At 40.1% G+C, this 21,171-nt stretch overlaps 1 long non-coding RNA gene across 2 annotated transcripts in view; it reads right to left on the bottom strand.

Moving 5' to 3' along the window:
• Nucleotides 1–1,657: 1,657 nt before the first annotated feature.
• Nucleotides 1,658–21,171, bottom strand: part of LOC116808539 (uncharacterized) — a 262,272-nt gene continuing 242,758 nt past the window's right edge. For both annotated transcript variants that reach the window (XR_012056681.1, XR_012056680.1), the window contains one exon: nucleotides 1,658–3,808. This is a non-coding gene — a long non-coding RNA (uncharacterized lncRNA). The remainder of the gene's footprint in view (nucleotides 3,809–21,171) is intronic.

The raw sequence follows: 21,171 nt of genomic DNA, 5'->3' as shown, positions 1-21,171 counted from the left end.
ATCAGCAGACTTCTCACTCTCTCAGTACCTGTTGGCTGAAGTGGGGCTTTGTCAGCAAGTGATGGGTGACCTGTTTCCCCTGGGGAATGCACCCGTGCTTTTTGCAGGGACAGAGCCTTTAGAGCTGGGGAGGTCCAAGGGCATGAAGGGTGTTACTTCCTTCTTATTCCCTCCTGAGGAAAGTGTGGTGTTGGCACTAAGTTAAGGAAGGGTGATTTCATGCTTCAGCTCTCTCTCCAATTCCAAATGCACTAAAGATACTTGTGAGAAGTGCTAAAGTGATAGACAGTGAGGAACTTAAAGCTGCTTTTTGCTTGGAGAAGAGGTACAGTAGGAGCTAATGGTCATTCTACATTATCTACTGGAGCAATCGGCTCTGTGTGTCCGGTTCAATTCCCAAACACATTTAGGATTTAACCCACACCTTCTTTGCTAAGAAATCCAGGAAGGGTGGCAGCTTTCAATCCTGCAGTGATCTGAGGCCACCATACACTCAAAGTTTCAAAGCAGTGGTCACATTAAAGCCCTACCAATGTTGGCTGGCTTGGAGTAAATAATTACTATTTTGATCCCAGCTACTCCTCTCTCCCTACATGCAAGCTCTGCCATCTGTAGCCAGGAGTACTGCCTTTAGGGGCCTGTTTGCTTGACATCCTCCCCACTTAAGTCTAGAATAAGAAGGTCAATTTAGATAAAGCCTAATGCAATTATGTCTCAAACACAATCTCAGTAGCTTCTGAACATAAATGAAATGAAAACACATTAATAACCTCACATACATCCTGCCTGGCTGTCTCACCCAGTGTCATGGCAATGCATTTAGTACAGACCAAGCAAGAGAAAGACAGATTGCTTTCCCAGAATTTGCTCAGTTAATGGAGAAAAATCCACCCTGATCTAAGCTGGCTCCAGTAGTTTCTCAGAAATATTAATGTCTCAAGCTCTCACAACCTTAATAAAGTAAAATATAGCATATTTCAATGGAAAACAAATTCCCTATTTTTTTTTCTCCTGGCACTTGGTGCAGCTGATAGCAACAGTGTTGGTTTCAAGCCGAGCGTGCTCAGCTAATTATATTTCTTCTAAACACTGTTGATTTCTTGATTGCTAATGTGGTATTTGAGAGTCAGTGATTCTTAAATGTCAGCTTAAGAATCCATCTTTACCAGTCTGAAACCCCTAAATGCAGATCTTGTTTTACCAATATTCCCAGTAAAGAATTACTCGACTGCTTGTCTGGCAAGTGAGACAAATAAAAATTTCCAAAGGCTGTGTGCTTTTTTTTTTCTGCACCACATTTAATTGGTGGGAGTATGGAGACACAGAAACATTTTCATTAATGCTTCATTATTAATCAGTAAAAGATGGATTCAACACTTGAGGGAAGCACTGAATGGTGAATTCCCTAATCAATTTGCTGTAGCTTCTTTTGCCCTATTAGTGTGAACGTTGCAACAGCACACTGTGAATGTGTTCCTCCCTTAATGTGCTCTTTATGAAAAAGGAAAAAAATCCCTGTAACTGGATAAATCTAAACTGTTTGGTAAACAAACACAAATTATATTATTTTTCTTGATTTTTCTAGGGTTCTGGTGGGCACAGTTTTGGGATGATGAGTCGCATAAATATGCCTCTATATCTCTGGTAAGTTTCTCTTTATTTTGCTTGTATAATATTTTCTATGTTATTTCTTTTTACATATTACAGTATTGCAACATAACAGTATCTAGCCTGGGTTTTGACTGGAGTACAGATATATTCAGATGTCCTGCAGTGAGGCTTTCCCATCATGAATCCTCCTGAGCTTTCCTCACTGCTCTTCAGCAAAGCAGTGCCTCTATTCCCAAACTTGCACCAGGCAGGCAGCTGAGCAGAGTGCAAGGTCTCAGGCACAGGAGCTGGGACTGTGAGGTGCAAAGCCATATTTCTGTGGGGAAAAGGGAGGGAGTGGAAACCAGTCCCTAATAGCTGGCATCTAAGTACTCTAAAAAAATTTTGAAATCTGGCTATGCAAATTCTTATCCAGTAAATCTGCCTAAATGGGAGTCTGTAAAGATTGGCCTTGGGAACAACATGTGAGTTCAGTTGCTCCAGTATGTAGAGCTCTTGATTTTTTTGGAACTTTTCAGAAAATACCCTAATAATGTAAAGAAATCCTTTCCTACCAGAAGTAATACAACAACTAAGGAACCATGGCTTTCTTCCTTACTGCTTTTATTGAATCAAGACCTCTAGGCAATAACAGACTGATGGGATGTGATGGATGGAGCTGTCATCAGACAGTGACCCATGGGGGTGTTACTCCTTGGATCCTGATGTGTCCCAAATGCTGCTGCTCCTCTCTCAGCTCCCCAGCAGCAGTGTAGCTCTGCAGTCTGGGATCAGCCACAGCCCCTGGGACCAGGCAGGCTGAGCTCTGCCTTGTCAGGAGGCCATGGCAGAGTTAGGGCTCTCCTGGAATCACCAGTGACCAAAGCAGCTCTCCAGCATCTGGTACTCATTGCTGGATGCTGAGCGCTCTTCAGTCTCAGTTAATCTCCATCCATCCTGAGACCTTTAACTTGTCAGCTGCTTGAGCTAAGCCTCTCAAACACTGCTGTCCTCGTGATGTGTTTGATGCTGCACATCTTCCTCCTGTGCATCCCTGCCTGGGTGCTGTCCAGCTTGATCCATTTTTATTCAGCTGATGCTTGGTGTCCTCTCAGCTAATTGGTTTCCTCTTCATTCCAAGACATGGGGGAAGTATCCCATTATCCTTTTGCTCAGTCAAGTAATATTCAGGCATGACATTGCAGACTTGTAACCACTTTTAGGACCTTGGATGAAAATATCTGGGAGCAGAGAAACTGAGGAAGGCAGTTAAATTGAAGATATGGCACAGTATAATCTCATCCAACATGGAATAACATTGACTGAAAGAAAAGAAAGTAGCACATCTTTTTTGCTTAGCTTTCTCTCTCATAGGATTTACTTTCTCAGCAATGCAAATCAAATCAGATACATCCATGAAACTCTTTACTGCTTCCAACCAAAACTGGAAGGGCAGCAGGTAAGAACTGGAATATTTATTTTCTGTTTAACACTTAGGAGCACATTTCAAACCTGGGACCTAACATGATTGAAAAAGGAAGTCATTAGATAATGATACAGGAACCCATTTTATTAAAACTTGTGATAAAATGTGCATGCTAACCAGAATTCTAATAGAACGCGAGTCTAACTCCCTACATTTTAATTTGGTCACTCACACAGAAACCTCAAGCATTTTCAGCATTATTTCAAAAATACTTTAAACAGATCCTATTATAGGGAAAGAGCTTTTGGAGAAAGATGATATTTTGCTTTGGCATGAAAGGAAGTTTTTAATAAAACATTTACTGTGATGTAACACATAAGCACAGTTCCAAGCTACAGTGTCTGAGTTCTTTTTTGTTTCAGCCTTCCTCTCCCTCTTCACCGTTGTGCCAGGTCACCAGTCCTTTTATTTCACTCCAGTTCCCCTACTACATCTTATTCTTTTCCACTGGCTGAAGAGGCATCAAGCCTTTGTGTTGTTATTTTGATGCTTCACCAGACATTACCCTCCCAGGTTTCTTAGTCAGCAAAGTCCCAGACTGCTGACCTTGAGCATCCTCCCATTCCTGTATCCCGGGAAGTCCTGGTCTCTGGGACTCTGCTGCTGTTAGCAAAGGAATGCAGCCCAAAGGGGCAGCTCTGAAGATGGTAGGAGCTGGCAGGCAGTTGCTGGTTGAAATCCACCCTGTGCACATTTTAGGAGATTTTGCTTTGGGCAGCTTTTAGGCTGATCCTGTGGGGAGCAAGCAGAGCACATCTTTCAGTTTAACTTCACAGAAAGGGGCCCAGTTTGCGTGTCCTGCTCGCTGCTGGGAACCAAAACACAGGGATTTGCAGTGGTACAAGGGCAGTATGAGCTAGAATGTCAACACAGGTTTCCTCTTTCCTGGCTTTGCATTTCACTCTCTGCACTTTCTATTATCCCTCTGTCTGATCAAGGAACACTTTCTGCATCTCCCAGGACTCATTTGAACTTAATGAGTGTCTCCCCTCCAGACATGAACTTTCCTGTCTTTCCCTTCCTTCTTCTCACTGCTCAAATTCCAGCAGGAGGAGGAGAACAGAAGATGTTCTCCCAGCTTGGCACTAGCCAGGAAAGTCCCATAGAGCCAGCTCTGGAGCACTTGCCAGCATATAGGTAATATTTGCCCAGGCACAAGTCTAGGCACAGGACTGTATTGCTATTCCTTTTTCAAAATCATGAAGAGTATCAAATCTCTTGATAAAGCAGTTCTTTAAATAACAGTTATAAGGAATAAATTTCTTTTCTTAATCTTAAATTTAGCCTGATTTTAAATTTTTTTTTCAATTTAGCCTAAGTAAGGGAAAGTTCATCTTTGTTCAGCCACAGAATGAGCCCTGGGCGTATAATCTTGTGATAGGAAATAACAAATGTCCCCACAATTAAGTATCACTACTCTTTTCCTTGTGCTATTGCCCCCTAGGAACTCTTCAAGTGTCAGAGCTTTAGAGCTGAACATATTTTTGTGAACATTTATTCAGCAATATAAATACATGGGTTTGTTTGGGGTCCAAGTCAACACCTATAACTTTTCTCAGTTGTAAATCTGCCAAAATTGATCAGGAGACCTGGACTCAAGGCTCTGAATCACAGGTGCTTACAGTAAAATCTTGTTCATGAACATAACTTGAGTGACCTGCTCTGCTGATGTCTGTGAAATTCCATGTACAAAGGAGAATATTGGAATGACATTGACAATCACTGTGGGCCTCTCTGTGAAGCACCTTTCCTATAATCTTCCTTTACTTGCAGGCTTTCCTGTGAGGGCATTCTTCTAGCACTGATTCAAATAGATCCTTTACACTTACAAAATCTCAGGTACCCATTTGAGATGTAAACAGAAAGAGATTAAGGCTGTCTTAGCTACATGAAAATACAAAAAAAGGCATAAAACATTTACATGAGACAAAAAGAGTAAAGGATTTTTGGGAATTGCATTTTATGTGGAAGTTACAGCATCCTTTGTGGGTGATAGTCATATTCAGTTATTTTTCTTTTTAGAATAGCTGTTGACATCTTTTGATGTATGCCATGAAACAATTCTCTTTTATATTCCTTTTCCTGTCTCATATTTTGACTTTTGTTTCCTGGCCACACACTGTTCATGTGTACTGTACTGTGAAACAAAGCTTTAAAACCTTGAAAAGAAATTTCCTTTACTTTTAGTTCTTTCTTTCAATTGTGTGAATGGAAGATTTGTCTGCATTGCACATTGTCTGAACAGCCACTGAATAAAATTCACTAAATGGTGAATGTAAAACCTGTAAGTATTCTGTTCAATTAAATTGGCTTGCTCATATCCAAAGAAAATGAAGGGACAAATAAAAGGCAAAAACTTTAGCTGGGATCTGCCCAGCTTTTTGTCATGAAAAAGAATTTTCTGTTCAGCAGAGATGCAGCCATGAGACAGGGGTGCAAACCTCTGAGTTAGCCTCTAACTCTCTGTGTAAACCAGAAACCAATTAGAAATATTACAATAATCAAACAAAGCCTTAAAAAACACCAAAATATTACAATAATCAAACAAAGCCTTAAAAAATGCCAAAATAATTTATTGCTCTATACACTTCTCCATTATAAATGCTGTCCCTTAGCAATTCTCCAGGACAAAACCTGTGCCTCTATACTTTAGTGAAAAACTATTAGGAATATGTGAATGAATATGGAAAGTTACAGGCACCCAAAATGCCCATTCCCTTGGTACCCTGTTAGGCCCAGGCTCTCTGCCTCTCCACTGATATTTTCCTCTGCACACTCATATTGAAAACCAAGCAGAGCTTGGGTCTAAAGTACCTTTATTAGTGTTAAATTGGATTATTTAAACTGTTAGTCTAACATACCTAATTTGGCATTTGTGTTTTCCTAAGAGCATGGGTTTGGTTTAATTTGTTTCATTTCCTCCTGTACCCAGCTGTCTGTAATTTTACTATCCATTTCTATACTTTTATGGTGACTTAGATAAATATTGCTAAATTATGGAGATTTTATAAAAGCCAAACAGGTAATGCCATTAACCTCAACAGTCAAAAATAATCCTATTAAATTTCCAGCCAAATTGCCTCGTAATGAATGTGCAGTGAAACTCACAAAAATTAACCATTTCACTGCAGATCAGTAAACCATGTATCGAATATTTTTCTTCACCCATTGCTGTAACAGCCTTTCACCACAAAGCTGTCAGCAGCCAGTGGATGGTGATACAGGGATCTTCTGGTGTGAGGACCACCTTGAGCACACTGGTGTTTTTTAACACCAGAACCTGTGTAAATACACAGCCACATTCTCACTGCTTGTCTCTGGCCACGGGAATGGCTTTTCCAAAAGCCTTAAAAAGGCCAATGAAGCACTAATATTTTTTCATCTCTTTTACTAGCCTGAAGGACAAATGTCAAAATTTTGCAACTTTTCTGTTCTGAAAAATGCAAGATTTTGACCAAGATATAACTGCTTTTCTCAAGGCTTTGTAAAGCTATAGGACTAGGAAATGGAATCAGCACAAATAATTTCCATGTGGAGGTTTCTATTAATAGCTTTGCATTTTTATTAAAACAGGATAACTCTTAAAGCCTCAGGGAGTGGCTGAAGGAGAAGTTGGTTGGCAATTTCTGTTTGCAGGGTTTTTCTAGGGGCTGAGCTTTGGCTGGTTAATCCTGCCTGATGGCTGATCCAACTGATGCCTGTCAGAGCCTCTCAGTGGTACAATCTCCCACAATCTGGCAAGTTTTGTTCTTCAGGTCTCTCTTAGAGCTTAACATCCCTTAGCATAATTGGGAAGAAGCACAGCTGATGTTCATAATGGACAATTGTCACTCCAAAGCCCCCAGGCCCCTTGATGATAGCTCAGTGCATCAAATGACCTTCATCTCTGGATGAAAATTGTGATATAATTAGCCTGAAGAGCAGCATGTCTGAAAAAATGTTCCAAGTGCTCCAAATTCCCAAACCTGGCAACGAGTGACTCCTTTTACCAGGAGACCACTCCTGGATAGTTCACAGTTTATGTCTGTGAAAAGCTTTGGGATCTGGTCAGGGCTTCAGTGTGAGCTTCTCACATCCTTCCCCCTCCCCAGTGAGGTCTCCCCTCCTCACCCCAGGCACCCTCCTGCAGAAACAGGAGCAGGTCAGAGGCTCACAATCCAGGCAGCTGCTCCTGCTCTCTTTTTTTCACCCTGTTCCTAGCAAGGAGCAGCTCAGCCCAGAGGTTTGCAGCACTGTCTGCATCTCCAGCAACTCTGAAAGAAAAAAAAAAAAAAAAAAAACAAACCAGGGGAGAGGAAAATAGCTGGAAAGATAAATATGTTCAGAATGGGAGTAAGAGAACTGCCAACAAGAGAATAAATGTACAAGAGAGGAGATGGAGAAAGAGGGATGAATGAAAGCATGAGAGAAGATAAAAACAGATATAAAGAAGAAAGAAAAAAATAGAGGAGGGAAAAACCCGCAAGTCATCACAAACAACAAAAAAGAAGAAGAAATGGAAACACATGCTGAGGAGAGGTATGAGGCACCCAGGAATGTTCTATTACACTACTAAGGGAATTCAGCAGAGAGATAAACACTGGAAATCCTGACTCAGGACTCTCTCCTTCTCTAAGCTGTTTGTGCCACAGGTAATCCATGCCCTGATTTTTCTTACAATCTTTTCTAGCCAATACATTTTACTTTTGCCTGAATTATACCTCAATCTAACACACCTTCTATTATTCTTGTGGTAAGTACTGTTAATTGAAGACAGTGCTGTGCTCTCCTGGAGTGTGGTTTTTGTCTCTCTCTGATTCCTATTCCGTGTGCCAAACTGTAGCTACTATTACTGGTGGAGAAATGTGGCTTTTGGTTAGTTGTTGGAAGTGAAGCAGCAAAATCTGCCTGACATCTGTGTGTGCAGAACAAACAAGGCCTCTAAAACATCTCTGGGTTGGCAGCTACAAAGGGGAGAGCATAATTTCAGTCTATTTAAGTAGATAGTACTTTCAAGGTACATTTAAAGAATGCCCTCCAGCCTATTTAATAAATCCTTTTTTTTTTTTTGGTACACAGGGCAAAATGTACACAACTCCACAGAACTCTTTTTTCACAACCTAAAAATCATGTGCAGTATCTCTGCATTCTACAGCTTTTATCATGCCCACACTACATATACAGCCTCTGTGTAATCATTATCCAGCATCCACCTTATCTTCACCATGCTGGAAAAAATAGATCCAGAACTTATTTTATCCACAGAAGAATGAGCAGCTCCATGAAATGTCACTCTTATTAGAAATCTTCATGTACTTAACACACACAGTTCTTCAGTTTTTTTGAGGGCTATATAAACATGACAGGATAAGGAAGTGATGAACCAATCTCTGCACCTAAGAAACACATTTGTTCTTAACATGAAAATATAATGGAGCAGAGACACAAAGTGCTAAATGGTCAGCTGGCAAAAATCCCCATCTTTTCACTGCCTTCTTGTTTTCATAAAAATTTATATTAAGTTTTATAAAGGTTCATAGGTTTCATAGAAGAATCTTACCTGTGGGTTTACAAGAATGACAAAAACATTTTGGCTTAATGATTTTTCTGTTTCAGTTTATTTGGCCTTAACAAACTCCTTGGCCATTGCATTCCTCATTGCATGCCCAGAATATGTGCACTTACTTCTCACAGATTTATGAGTATTTTGAAACTCACACTTTTAAACAAAAATATAAAACCTGTTTGTTATATGTCTAATGCCCTAGGAACTGCCAGTGCCTTAATTAAATCTTCGTTCTGATACAACTCTGAGATAACGTAAAGGTTTCTTGCAGGAGCTCTCTGCAGCTGAGATCTGACCCAGGGAAGTGCTCAGCACCAGAAAGGGACAGCACAACACAGTCTTCACTGGAGCTGACCTCGGCTCAGGTACTGCCTGCTTTTTGTGCTGTTGGTTTTGCTTTCACTGCAGCTGCCAGGGTCCCTGCCTGACTTGAGGCTTCCCCTTGCTCCAAGCAAAGCTCCAGGCATACGTGCCTAATCTAAAGAGACAAGCTTGGGAAGAATTGCTAGTGCACACTTGAAAAGACAAGGCAGGGGAAAGTAAATCTGCTGTTTAAAGTATTATTTGACTCCCAGTTTTACCCGAGGTGATATATGAAGTCTAGGGTAGAGGAGAGAGATGAACCTTAACCTTCCATCCAAGTGCATTTAACCATAAAACTGTCATTTGTCATGGCATGCATGATGAATGCACAAACACAACTGCTTTCCACATTGTTCCTCGTGGAGGATTTTACAGCCATGACACTGCACAGGAATCAACTGGCTTGATTTAGCTCCCTACATCTGCTGTACAGCCTCCTCAGGGCTGGGAGGAACCAGCCCTGAAGGCTGACATGCCTCTTCTGAGACACCATTGAAATGCACACTTTTGTGTTTGGAAAGCTTTGTGGTGGGAGGATGCCAGCTCTACTGAGACAGATAAAGTCCTTTAAACAGCTTTCTGAAGGCTGCTTCTGCAAAGTCTTGCTTTGCAATATTCAAAAGCTCTCTTTAGAGAGCATCAACACTGGCTGAAATTAAGAAATTAAATTAAAGTGTGTGCGATAGTAAAAAGGAAATCCCCAAAAAGAAACAGATGCCCCTTAAGGGAGCTGTGCCTCTAAGCCCAGTGAGTTTTAGACTGGATATAACCGATACAAAAGGTCTCAAAATACTTGGTGCCTCAAGGGATTAGTAGACTTTTGTCAGCAACTGTGTCATATAATTCCTGTGGCACCTACAACCTTCCTGCTTTTATCCCAATACCGATATGAACTTCTGAAATTCCTGGAGACAAAAATCTTTCACTCCCTTCACTGGGTCAGTAGCTGGGTTCCTGATGCCTATCCTCACTTGTCTTCCATGTCTACTATTTAGAGGGAAGGTGCTCCAGAGCCGGTTTGCTTTGTTGTTTTGTTTTGGTTTTTTTAGGTTTTTTTTGGTTTTGTTTTTTTTTTTCCCTAGCACATAGATAGGAACCAGGAGCACTGTATTAAAATGTTAGAACTTTCCAAGAAGCCATAATTTAAGGAGAAAAACTCAGTCTACTCTTCCCTTTAGACTGGTACCACATGGTCATTTTGGATTTAATTCTGCTGGTCTATTTTGCTCTAGTGTCCTATCTCTTTTATACCCAACAGTATTTTCTTTCAGATGCTGTAGTTTAACACCTTACCACTTCACATTATGTGGTATTCAAAGCTTTTTACATTATCTTATTGCAACTTCAAAAAAGGCAAGTTATTCAGTATGTCAAAGGAAATAGCTTCCATGCACTGCTGGGGCTGAAGGCAAAGGTTTGTAATCTGTCCTCAACTTTATTAAAAAACATAAGGCATCAGCCTTCATGTAGCTCAAATACATTTCCTTGCGTGGTGACAAACCATGTCTGATACCGTAAAATGAACTTGATATGAATTTCTATTCAGTGCACTCAGCCTCCTGAATACTATTTAATTCTCCAGTGCTCTGTGATTGAATACACTGATCATGGAATCAGAATGCTTGCTCAGCCTTGCTCTGCTTTGCTTTGCTCTCTCTTTGGGTGGTTTGTCATGACGTTTTTCCGTTCCTGTGTCTGGGTGTTGAACCTTACCTTCCATGAGCGAGAAGAATTTCCCTCTCAGACCTGCCCTTGGTCCCAGGATTGCACACCCTGCCGTGGCAATAGCTCAGTGAATGTCTCAGCAGCCATCCCATTCTCTCATAAATAAGTGCAGAAAATCTGGAAGTCTTATGCAGCTGAGATCTCTGTTTTGGACTGTCTCCAGGGGCCTTCTGTGGCAGTGGCATGAGGTCGCTGCTTAATCCAGGGTCTCAGTGACACCCGTGACTCAGTGACACCCAAGTTCCATCCCTTGGCTCTCAGGGGTATTTGACTTGCTAGTCTTGATACCATTAAGTTTTGACTTGGACATGTGCCTCAAGATTTAGAGCAGATACTAAAAAAACAAGAAAATCAGATGATTTTATGTAATTGGGGCCGAAGTATGGAGGTTAATAAGGGAAAGAGGTTTTTTGTTCAAGCACAGGGCTCTTATTCTCATGTGAATCCAAGCTATCAGCTTTTCTATAGCAAATCCCCAGCTATGTACATCTATTTCTGAGCTACCTGTGCCTGGTGGGTTTGGTTTTAGCAGTTACAGCTGGCCCAGGAAAATGTGGGACATGGGCAATTTACAGGGCATCCCTTTCAGGTGCTGGGATTGGGGAAACATTTTATGTTACAGAGGATACAATTCCTGCATTCTCTGCCATGCCTTGTGCAGATTAAAGGAAGGATAACCTGCCCAATCATCATCATGTGCTCAAAAGCACAACTGGAAAAATCTGTGCGTATCGGTTCTGTCAGGCTCAAGGAGATCTGCAGGGAAAACAAATGACCCACAGTAAAAATGGATAATACTTCACAAAATTGGTACCTGGGAGCCATGTGGCTAAACCAGCAGTAAAAATGACCCATTCCTTTCAACATGAAATTACTTCTCTCTGGAAGTATGGAAAAGAGATTTTTATGCTGTTTTACCACCTGCTCCTCATCCCTGGGATCTGTGTATTCAGTTTTGATTTATGAGGGAAAGTGGGGGGAATCAGATGAATTTTAACTGGCATATATCAAGATCATAGTTTTTTGGAGTTTTTTCTCCAAGGCTATATATATTTTTTAATCTATTTTTGTAAAATAGCACCAATTTTTCCTTCTTGTAAAGCCAGAGAATTTTTGGTTACTTCTCTTCTAATATTTTATCCACTGCTCTTCTGTCAAGCATCACTTTTGCTAAGGAATAAAAACAAGTTATTTGATATATGGTGGGACTTGCCAGCAGGTAATTCGATCATAGGTCAGCTCAACTGTTAGAATAATTTCTTTTTTATTTATGTTAATAACTTGTATGAATGTGTACAGCTGTACCCATGGGTGAATTTAATATTTCCAAAAAATGTTAATTTAACTGCTCTGGCATCAGACATGCTGGGAAGCAGTGGAGTAATTTTTCCATTGCTCTTCAACATGTCAAACAGAATATGCTGACCCCATTATAAGGTCATTAAAAATAGAAATAATATTTTGGCTGGTTTAACAAAAAAAAAAAAAGCAGTCTCACCCTCATGGAAAGCCAGGAACCTTAGTGTGCAATTTGCCCTCAAAAATTAAAAAATAACTAACAGGTCAATGAACTGCACACTTCAGTCACCTTGGAACAATGGTATCAAAGCCTATTTGTTAATGCCTACCAGGAGGAAAAGGTAGGAGGGTTTTGGAGTCAAAGTGTTGCAAATGGGGTCCAAACCCCCCACACAGGGCAGAAAAAATGCAGCTATGTGTACTGTGAGTATATTTTCCTGTTTAGAGCTGAGAAATTACATGTAGAGTTTTTAGAGAGAGTCCTTATCCTTTCTGGACCCAAACTGCTGGTTAAGAGGGATAAAAATGGAGATTAAAAAGGCAGAAGAAATAAATAGAAAACCCTGTTTCTGTGGATGTAATAAGATTACCTGACATCAAGTTTAATGACTGATATTTTTAGACAATCTGGGAAATTTGGATATAATTGATATAAAGACTCAATCAGTGGTTAACACTACTGGTCTTTGGAGATAAAATTTGGTGCAGGCTCTTTACAGAAAATGCTGTGGAAAAGTACTATTGAAAATTCTCCTGAAATGTTTTTCTTCTCCTATAACTTTTATTGCAAAGACTTTTTTTTTTGTTAGAAACTCTCTGTTTATTACTGAAGCTTTCTTGTACTGTAGTCTTAATTTCAAGCTTATATTTTCAATTTTCAACTTAAATTCTATGTCAGAGGTAATTATCATTTTTTAGGTCTTGTGAATAGAGATGTCTAATGAATTAGAATAAAAAAGTCTTTATAAAGACAGTTTTAAATACAATATCACAATGTGTTTTTCAAAAAACTCCAATTTTTCTCACAGTAATGATGTTTTTAATATTTCTCATTAAAAACATCCTGATGCATAGAAATTAGTCTCCCAATCAAGAGGTCAAGAAACTGAGACAGAAAGAATGAAGAGCTCCTGCCCTGGAGATGCCTCTGTAGATATTAAAAATATAGCAATCCTCTGGGGTATTTTGTGACTAATATCTGCTTTTTAGCCTTCTTGTTGAAAGACTTGTCTGACTCCAAACTAATTTGATTTGATTTGAAACTGTAACAGAGAAAATATTTTCAAGAAATGTTGTTTTTCCTTCCGTTTTTCCATATTAAGAGAATGTGGACTGCATGACACAAATAGAAGTCCAGGGTGGAAAATACATAAAATATATAGAAGTGTCTTTTCAGGAGAATCGTGCCTTTTGTGTTACTCTTTTTTCTTCTTTTTTTTTTTTTTTTTTTTTTTTTTGTGAAAATTGTGATATAGATAACATATTTAAACAAGCACCTCAGCTGGAGAGTATTAATATAATAGATTTTTGTCTTTAAAAAGAGAAAAGCTTTAAAATTATCCAATTTCAAAATTCTATCTTTGAGCAAGTTTATAATTCTACCCTAATCTTCTGTCTTTTTAATTTTCTTTTAGATATATATGACACCTATATATATGCTCTTCTTTGAAACTCTACAGTAAAGGTAAGATATTTTTCATATTAATTGTAAATCAAATCATTCTGGACCCAGAACTTTGCACTGTTCTTCATATACACCTGGAATTACTCTTATTTAATTATTGTAGAGAGAGATATTTTCCTTGAAAAATGGCTAAATACAAGATCATTAAACTTTACTAAAAAATAATAGGTTCCATTTAGCCTGTTTGTTTAGACAGCTATGCTTCTGAGTGGTTTCTTAGCATAGGTAAGAGACTTCCCAAGGCATGATTTACTGCTCAGGAGGTGTGGATTTTGTTCCATAGTTCTGGATGTGCCCCAAATTTTACTGTTTGATCAGAGGAACAAGCTATTATTTATAAGGGAGAGCTGAGTGTAGAGAAGTTTCAGGATGAATGACATATACTAACTTATTTCAGGGGTGTATAGTTCCTGTTTAACATCTGAAAGAAGAAAAAAAGAGTACAATAAAGCAGAGCAAATTGGATTTCCACAGTTATAGCAAAGGAGTCTTCCATAGTGTCTGAACAAGAAGTTGGGTTTAGCCCTGGTTGCAAAGATCTTGTCCTTGGGGAGTTCATTCCACACTTCAGCATCTCTTCCATCTGGTTCTGGTCTCACAGTCCCTGTGGTTCATCTGAATCTCTGCTTTTCCAGAAGATCCAATGCACATTTTTTTCCTGTGTACTGGTTCTGTGGCTAAGAAACAGGGCAAGACATGCAGCTGGTGTCCTTGGTTTGGCTCGGAGATTCTTGTTCACACAAACATCTCTCTAGTCTGACTTCCTCAGGCTGGATGGAATTAGCTAAATAAGACCAAAGTCCCACAGATTCATTGCAGGACCTAATTCAAGTCTAATTTTCTCCTTTATTGATCTGTATTTGGTGTTGTTATCTTTAAAAGTCAAGTCCCTATTTTGGATAGAAAACCCTCATCTTTCATAGTTTTTCTATTTTTGCTCCTGCTTCTTTATCACCATTTATCTTTATCAGTGTCTGTAGCATTATGGCCAGAACAGAGCACAACAGAGGAACAAATCCAGTCTGTGATGAGAAAGTGAATTCCACCACACAAGGATGCAAAAATTTACAAAATAATTTGTCCACTCTCAGCTTTTCTCACTTTTAATGCTTTATTTTTAAAGATATTTTGTTAAATCTTTATTCTAGCTTTCAGAAACAGTGTTTTATCTATTTTTTTCCTCTTTTATTATACAATATACAATGTAAAAGATCCATACCGTACTTAGGAGAAGAATGGTAATGCACACAGAAGGAGGTATCATTCTAAAAGCAGGATTTTTTTGTTTGCTCTGTCCAATTACCATTAACATTATGCTGTTTTAAGTGTTAATGAACGAGAACTGAAATTTCTAATTGTGATGAGACTTTCTGTAAGAGGATAGGTAAATAGTGAATATTAAAGGGAAATACAGCTAAGAGGCAATGTTATGTTGTACCTGAAGGCTCCTAAAGGGACTGGGTACTATTATAATTGGGTATGTTATTAGACATCATCATTTATCCAGCCACATATTCTCTTTTTTGCAAATGAAAGTAAGCTACCTCCTTGAATATATGAAGAAAAGACCTGTAGGGCACCAATTCCTCTCCTAATACACTTGTTGTGAGTTAAAACCAGCTAAATGTAGCTCCTGTACTGCCCTTCAGGGCCTCAACCAGCTGTGGCTGATGACCATGGTAGAGTAAAACTCATCTGACAAGGCTGGAGGTTAATTGCTGGATGGTTAATTGCAGTCCTTAAAGGAAAATTGTGACTCCTAAGTGTCCAGTACTGTAGTTCTGCAAAAGATCCTTCATGACTTCTCACTTTTAAATCTCTCCTGCCTTTTTTTTTTTTTAATCTCAGGAGATTTTTGTGGGGTTTGGTGATTTTATTTTGGTGGAGTGACATTTTCCTCAATCCTTTTGGACCTTGCATCAGTCATGAAGACAGTCTGCTGCAGAATCCAGATTATCCATTGAACAAATAAACACCAAACATTGATAACATCAGGATAAAGAAACACAGTTTAGCAAAAATTTATGCATGAATTTTCCATAGAAATCCATGACAGTCAGATTTGAAATTGAATTTTAGAGTACTCAGAAATGAGGTGCCTCGACTCTTTACTATTAATAGATCTATCGGACTTTGAAACATTCAGAGGAAGCACCAGCTCTAATTGATAACTATGTGCTGAAAGAGTATTTATTCCAGCTCCTCCACTAGAGACATGGGCAGCCTTTGAGGGAAAAAGGAAAAGTTCTATTGTAAAGGGTAGGATTGTGATGGAAGGTGGTGCATGTCCAGCACAGAGGGACCAGGGCTGTGTATGGCTGATGGCAAGCTGGGAAAGGTTCAAGCAAGAACCAGGGGACAGCTCAGGCTGCATTTTGGGGATTAAGAGGGGAGCTGGTGTTGTGGATTAGGCAGCAAACAGCCAGGTGAACTATCAGGGCAAGACAATAGGCTTGGTGCTAGGACTGAAAGGGGGAGATGCTGACAGAGCTCAGGCACGTGTGTGGTGGCAGATCCCAGCTGCTGCTCGGGAGCACAGGGACAAACCCAGGGCACAGCACAGCCAGCCCTTCTGCCCTCCCTCCTTACTCTTGAAACTTCTAATCAACAGCCAAAGGTCCCAAAAGACAAATAACATCACTGTAATGTGCATCAGCTGACAGATTCCCCAATAACCTCCTTCACCACAGCTGGGAGGACAGAAGAATGGATTTCAAGCGTGTTTATTTGGTGTATTCATGCTTTCTTCTCCTAGGGTAGTCAATACATTTAGGGAAAAATCAGTATTTACACACTGGAAAGGCTTTTTGATGCAAAGCAGCTGTGGTAGTATGAAATAAGCATTCACTTTTTTTTTTTTTTTTTTTTTTTTTTTTCTGGCAGTTTAAGCTAAAAGTCAAATATTTAAGTCACAGAAAGTTGTGTTTGTAATTGTGCAGCCCAGCTGGATGTTTCTACCAGCATAGTACACTGGCTACCAAAACATCATTTGCAGAGACATCCAGACATCAGAATGAATTACCACCTGTGTTCACTAAGCTGATATCTGCCAGAAATGCTGCTGTCTGTAAAGGTACACCTTGTCATTTTGGGGAAATTAAGTCTCAAGAGCAGGAGCTCAAAGCTCCTCTGGTGTTAGTACCTCCCCTTTGAAGGGTACTGAAAAAAATCTAAAAGGGGAAAAAAAATCTCCTCTTATTCATGAGGGATCCAAGAAATTGAAAGAGTTAATGGCTGGATCTGCTGTCCTTGAAATTGCTGGAACATCTCACTGTTGGTCTCACTGAGCAGGAGTCAGGTCCTGTGTGACTCATGCAAGATAATGAATGGGCCCAGTATTGCCTAAAATTGATTTTTGCACTACTTCTTCCCTTTGCTCTTGGGGTAAAGGGATGGTTCATTTCTGACGAAATTGCCCTACTTCACAGCCTGCTCCCAACCAGCCCTGGAAGCCCTGCTTCCCTTAGTTTGCTGCCATGAGCTGCAAATCTAATGATTTACAGCACTAAAATTACAGCCTCCATGATTCACATTGCTGGTGCTCTTATATTAGTCTAATCACCGACACACATTTTACAAAAAGTTGACAAATATGTCAGGTTATTGAGGTTCATTTTAGCTTTGGCTATGGATGATTTAATAGAGAAGAAAATCAGGTTAGAGAAAGCTCTGAATATGTATTTTCCAGAGGGAACAAAATAAAAAAGTTTTTCTCGCCTCCTCTCACTGCTTCTCAGTCATCGAGAGAGAAAGAAATGATGAAAATGACACATGAGCTGCTGCAAAGCCTAAAAATAAGACAGCTTTTATTTTATATTTGGAAAGGGAGATTAGTTTGTTCTGTGGCTATTTTTCTTTTTTATTTTTTTATATCTTTAAACAAGGTGGCATTTAATGTAGACACTCACCACATCCAAAGAGGCAAACAAATTGATTGCATTTTATTGCTGGTGAGGTGGATAATGGGAAAAGATGTGAAAAGTGAGGGAGAGTGTGGGAAGTGGGGGCACTTACAGGGAAATGCATTTGTGTGGGTTGGGTTTAGCAGTTTGAGACAGAGAAGTACTTAGACAAATTGCTTTGCATTTACACTCAGAAATGAAGAATAGCCTTTCTCTTAAAAGGAATTACATATGAGCCATTCTTGAAGTTGGTATTAGGTAGGCAGGACTGAGGATGCTGCTGGCAGGAGACTTAATGTGCAAGTGCTAATTAAGGCCAGACCAAATGGGTAACCTTCCAGGTCAGTAATAGTAAAGGTCCAGATGTTAAAAAAAAGAAGACAACTGACTTCTAAGAGAATATTTTTTTTTTTTCTAAACTAAAAAAATTAAGTCACGATCCTTACAAAGAGTTTTGACATTGGCCTCAGACACAAACTGCAGAAATAAAAAAATAAAAGCCACCAAGTTCATGCTTTGAAGTTCACTAGGATTAGCCACACAAGAGCAAATTCCAGGAAGAGAAGGTAATCAAAATGCAGGCAAGCAATTAGATCTGCATATTAAGTATGAAAATACACAGTGCTGGATTGCATATTAAGTAAGTGCAATAACCTTGTGCTTCTGGAGCTGCTCAATGAGGTTACTGTGCAAAGGAGCTCAGAGGACTCACCTCCTGAGGGGAAAATTGCTTTTCTTTGACTGTAACCATGGATATGGTGCTGCAAATGCATTTTGTGCCAGATCTTATCACAGGCGGGTTGGGGGCAGTGGGCAGCAGGGAGCCCTGCCCAGCCTGGGGAAAGCCAGCCAGGTGTGGTGGGCACCTGGTGGGCCTGGGCAGGACTGTGAGGGGCACAGGGGCTGAGGGGCTGCCCTGGGGGCTGCAGGAGAGTCCCTGAGCCAGGGGCTTGGAGAAGTTTGTAGGGCAGAAGCTCACACCATGCTTGACTCACGCTGCTCTGAAGAGTAGACAGGGAATTGTCAAATTTCTATTATTGTAGAGGGGTTTTGCTGGAGTAGAAGGAGCCTATTCTAGTTTTGGAAGCCAGCCCTTCCTGAACAAACTTCATTTTATCTGTAATTATTATTAAGTTTTTTCCCTTCTCTCTAAAACTGAGAACTGATATTTTCAAGAGTCTGTGCATTGCGTTGGGCCCTCCCTGCTCCCTGCTGCTCCTCGCTGGCAGTGACCACAAGGCTGGGAAAAGATCTGACCTTCCAGGCACCACCCAGGTGTTTGCTGTTTAGCACTGCCAGCACAATTAATGGCTGTCCAAGGCTGCAGTTACCTCAATCACAAGGTTTCAGCATGGAGCTGCTGCCCTGTGCCCATCTCCTGTCCCTGGATGTCTGTCTGTGCCCACTCAGTAAAAGCCAGAGGTGGATAACCCCATATTAGAGGCTTAGATTGTCTAAGGTGTCTAAATGCTTCTGTTATCTAGGGCTCAAAGGCAAGCCATGAACTCTTGGCTTGTCGGCTCAGTAATTGCTTTCTAAAATCCTGTGGCTTCCAAGGGAGATTTTTCCTCACCTTCTCAAGGAAGATCATTGATTTGTAGTGAGAAGCATGAGCACAACACAAGTTTGAGATCACCTGACAGTTTATGTGACATGGCAGGTACAGAATAAAATAAATGCCTGTCTTCCTTTCCCTCCTGTCCTTAATTTCTCTATATACCTCTAATCCTTCCATTTATAAAAGTCTCTTGAAGATGAGGCAACTCATTCAAAGTGGTGAGTTTTGTTTGTTTTTTTTCTTCAAGGAGCTTCATAGTGTGGGAGGGAAAGAAAGCAATAAGCAAAGGATGGGGGAGAATGATCACCTCCAAGGCAAGCAGCTTAATATTTCAGGAGCCAGGCAAAATAATTTTGGATGAGCATCAAACATACAACACAGCCAAGAAATGTTATTGTTCTCTTTCTCCCCCCTCTAAAAGATCATGTTTGAGAAACTGTCCCTTTAAATCTACTCTTTAGTGTCCCACTTCACCAAGCTGGAATTTGCAGTGTTTATCAGCCCTGTGTGTTGGCGTGGGTGTCAGAAATATGCAGGTGATGTCATTTTTCATTCCCTCACCCAGGGTTTAATTGACAATATCCTTCCACACCCCTCCTCCCACCCTTCTTCCACCTCTTCAGTTTAAACCTTGTTCTCCCAGGCCTTTTGGGCCAACACTTGTCAAAAATGTGTTACCTTCATCATTTGAAGTTTTCTCTAAGGCAGGGAATTTTCATGACTTCATTTTTTACCTTGTTCTTGGTATGGAGATGAAAGAAATGTCCAGTATGAATTTACTGTAGTAAGCCTATCTAGCAATAATTTCTTTGGCATACAAAATGAAGAGAGAGCTCACTATTGAGCATAGAATCTGGCCATTAGTATAGTTTGAATTATGAAGATTTGTTGCCTTCATATTATTATCTTTTTAAATAACAAAGCATGTGCCTTCTGAATTATCTCTTCTGCATAGAATTTGGTGTTGCAGAGGTCCTTGGGTAAAGTATTTAATAGCAAGCACGAGGTCCTTGGGTAAAGTATTTTATCATACCTTTAATCAATTCAGCAAAGATTTCAAGGTAAACAATAAAAGTTTTCCCTTTTTTCTCCCCAGTGGGATACATCATTACTAGAAGAAGTGCAAGTTTAGAAAAGAAGTGGCCGGAAGATATAGGAAAAAAAAAAAAAAAAAAAAAGTAAGAACTTAATTGCATTGAGAGAGAAAATGTCTCAGTGGTCTGGTTTCCTCTCTTTTCAAAGGATCTTCACATCCGAGGAGCTCTTTGGGTCAAAAGCCCTGACAGCAGCAATGATCCATGGACTCCACATAGACAAGTGTCCTTGGGACTGTCCTGGGAGCCAAAAGTCAAGCTGTGAGGCCAAGCTCTTCCTCTGCCTTCTATTCACCCACACGAAAGGTAACATTGATGTATTCAGCTCTTGTTTCTTGTCCCCAGCTTCCTCTGACTCATAAATGGGGATGCAAACAAAACCACCTCCACATTCCAGTGGAGCTGTGCCTGGGAGGGAGCAGGTAATACCTAAGGCACTGGAGTAACTCAGGACCATAAGCCTGCCCTTTCCAAAGCCAGGCTTTCAGGCTCCTGAAGCTGCCAGGCAAAGCCACAGCCTGGCCTGTGTGCACATCTTAGTACCTCCCTCATTCTGATTACAGATAGCTGTCTGGGATTGCTTACTGAGTCAATTAATGAGATACAGCAAAAGTGTGAGCGAGAGCGTATTGAGTAATTCAGGGGTTGAAAGGCTGTACTGAAACACATCTGGTGATAATTAAGTTTAACTGTACAATTTTATCTGGCCAAACATAATTACTTACGACAAAATGTATGTCAGTACAGCTGATTGACACATACACTGTATTACCATGGCATGCAGAGAACAAGGCTTAGGTCAATTGCAGGAAAAAGTAAAAAAGCATCCTTACAGGGATGGAGCGGGACCAAAAAAAAAAAAAATTGGCAATTAACTTCACAGAGTTTAACACCCATTTTTTAGAAAAAGGTATGGCCCAACTTA

Source organism: Taeniopygia guttata, chromosome 6 (assembly GCF_048771995.1).
Source record: "Taeniopygia guttata chromosome 6, bTaeGut7.mat, whole genome shotgun sequence".
NCBI classification, from domain to species: Eukaryota; Metazoa; Chordata; class Aves; order Passeriformes; family Estrildidae; genus Taeniopygia; species Taeniopygia guttata.
This window is presented reverse-complemented; position numbering and strand designations above follow the sequence as displayed.